Here is a 3,389-nt window from a genome sequence, read left to right as displayed (position 1 = left end):
CTGCACTCCCAAGGTCGTGCAGCATTTCCATTCGAAAAGCTCGTTCATATTTTCCCATATAAATGCATTAACCTATAAATATTGGTCATCCGGTTCTCAGTTTTAGATGATGTTATATATTGTATTATACATTATATGTTACATACCACATTCATTCATTGATCATACTTTGTACTTTTAACCATGATCACACCTAAAAGCACATTAAATACGTAATGTTAAATTTATGTAACATTTTACCTGCTCTTATAGGTTAATGAAAACGTTTATCCTTATAGATTGCAGAGGTTTTATATGATAATAGTGTGAACGGTTTCCGGACGTTTATGCATAGAGACTAGGGAGGGCCGTCTAAGATTATGTGATAATGTTATTTATGAGTGGTTATTGAATTTGTTTTTTTCCATTTGGTCAGGATTCCGCTCTGTTCCTATGTTTTAACGCTGAAATTCTGCTCTCAATGAAATGCACACACTTGAAAGAACGCACAGGTGTAGACGTTAATCCTGCAACTGGCCTCGCCGTGCAGCATGTCATCTGGGTCTCAGTTTTAAAAGCTTGCCTGGTTAGAAGAACCTTCTAAAACAGAAACCAGATTATAGAGCTCAACAGTACATTTGCACCATCTAGCAGAAAATAAATTAAATCCTAGTCGAATTCTCTTTGAAAGTGTTCTTAACTGTCGTCTTAGTGTTTTCTTTCCTTCATCACTGGAAACCTTTTTTGCAGCATATTCATAATTCTTAAACATTCTTGTGGAGTGTTTGGCGATTTCTCTGATTGTATTCTATATGGACACAGAGATACAGTGCTTCCTTTTAATCACTGTCCAAGCCATGATACATACAATAAAACAGCCGATACTTTATAAAGGCAAATGGTAAGAGCAAAAGCCAATGCATTATAAAGTGTAAAAGGAACTAGCAAAAACAGCACATTATAAAGTGCAAATGGAAAGAGTAAAAGCCAGTACATTATAAAGTGCAAATAGAAAGAGTTAAAGCCAGTACATTTTAAAGTGTAAAAGGAAAGAGTAAAAGCCAGTACATCATAAAGTGCAAATGGAAAGAGTTAAAGTCAGTACATTTTAAAGTGCAAATGGAAAGAGTAAAAGCCTAGACATTATAAAGTGTAAACGGAAAGAGTAAAAGCCAATGCATCATAAAGTGTAAACGGAAAGAGTAAAAGCCAGTACATTATAAAGTGCAAATGGAAAGAGTAAAAGCCAGTACATTATAAAGTGCAAATGGAAAGAGTAAAAGTCAGTACATTATAAAGTGCAAATGGAAAGAGTTAAATCCAGTACATTTTAAAGTGCAAATGGAAAGAGTAAAAGCCAGTACATTATAAAGTGCAGATGGAAAGAGTAAAAGCCAATATATAATAAAGTGCAAATGGAAAGAAGAGTAAAAGCCAATACATTTTAAAGTGTAGATGGAAAGAAAAAAGGCAGTACACTTTAAAGCATAAACGGAAAGGGTAAAAGCTAGTACATTATAAAGTGTAATTGGAAAGAGTAAAAGCCAGTACATTTTAAAGTGCAAATGGAAAGAGTAAAAGCCAATACATTATAAACTTGTCACGGAATGGTGTAAATGTTGTTAATTAAATGCATGTACTCGGGTTTCGTTTCTTTTCCCTGTACAACGATGCCCGAGGGTGATTATAATATGGTCTGTGTATTTCGAAATCGTGAGTACGATTCGTCCTATGCCACACGTGCAAGGTGCCTTCGATAAGGAATAACGAAAATTCTAAAGGTATAAATACGTTACTACATGTAAAGGACCTTTACAATACTAATGGTTTTGTCAGCAAGCGGCCTGCTAAAAGGATTCGCACAACTCCAGCTGTAGGGGTAGGTAATTTTTGGGTTTTAAGTGATAACTAGTGTATTACCATATTTACCTTTGCATGTTTGTTATAGTTTTCGTTACATACCATAATGCGTGCATTTTTTATTCTTGTTGCGACGTAGTGCAGGATTTGTATTGGTAATGTAAAGTTACATTTTTTTAAAAAAAGAATTGTTTACTATTGTCTTATCGAGCAGGGTTAGGTTTACTATTGAACCTGTTTTGTAATTGCCATAATAATATAATCTTTATAACTTACCATGTATAACGTCCTTACGTTATGTCTGTATCAAGTTTAGTACACTGTATCGGGTATATTTTCAGCTGAGTTTTTGATGGTAGGAATATCCGGGGTGTCCGGTGTTGTCAGAGTGTAGAAACGTCCGTGTGTCCGGAGCGTTTAAGGTGCCGGAGCGTCTAATGTCTAGCGTCCGGAATGTCAATATTGACTAAGGTGACCCAGCTGTAGAGCCGTCAAAGGACAGGGGGTCCGGAGGGTCTAATATTTCAAGTGTCCGGAGGGTCTAATATTTCAAGTGATCATAGTATTCCGAGGGTCCGGAGTCTATATTGGTTGTGAAATTGATTCGGAGGAGCTGTGGAGCGGATATGGTGCACGGGTGACGGAGTGCATTTCCACACATGTATTTTTAGCTGTATGCTAATTTTGGGTTAGTAAGACCCAGTGTATTATTCAGGACTGGAAGGATAGATTGTATATCCGTTCATGTTTAGTGACATAATTTCGCTACCTGAGCGAATACATTTTTTACTATGTGTAAAGACTGGCATCGTTTACTATTTGAGTGAACTATATTCATCTTTCCATTATTGAATCATTTGTGAAATCATTTATCCTGTGTTTTAGGGTTACTGAACTAAATTTATTTGTATATTTTTTCCATCTTTGGAACTGTGCGTTTTTATGTTAAATAGATCCAATATTTGGATTATAAATACGCACACATCTTCATAATCCACTACTCATATAAATCGCCACATTAAACCATATATCTGTGTCGTCAAAACGTGTTCTGGTGTTAATCCGAAATATCCCACCCGGTTATCTTGTTACAAAACTGTAAATGGAAAGAGAAAAAGCCAATACATTTTAAAGTGCAAATGGAAAGAGTAAAAGCCAGTACATTTTAAAGTGCAAATGGAAAGAGTAAAAGCCAATACATTAAAGTGTAAATGGAAAGCGTAAAGAGCCAGTACATTATAAAGTGTAAATGGAAAGAGTAACAGCCAATACATTATAAAGTGTAAATGGAAAGAGTAAAAGCCAGAACATTATAAAGTGCAAATGGAAAGAGTAAAAGCCAGTACATTTTAAAGTGCAAATGGAAAGAGTAAAAGCCAATACATTAAAGTGTAAATGGAAAGCGTAAAGAGCCAGTACATTATAAAGTGTAAATGGAAAGAGTAACAGCCAATACATTATAAAGTGTAAATGGAAAGAGTAAAAGCCAGAACATTATAAAGTGCAAATGGAAAGAGCAAAAGCGAGTACATCATAAACTGCAAATGGAA

Source organism: Sinohyriopsis cumingii, chromosome 5 (genome assembly GCF_028554795.1).
Source record: "Sinohyriopsis cumingii isolate HCF-2022 chromosome 5, ASM2855479v2, whole genome shotgun sequence".
NCBI lineage: Eukaryota > Metazoa > Mollusca > Bivalvia > Unionida > Unionidae > Sinohyriopsis > Sinohyriopsis cumingii.
The sequence above is the reverse complement of the archived record's forward strand: the minus strand, read 5'-3'. Positions refer to the sequence as shown.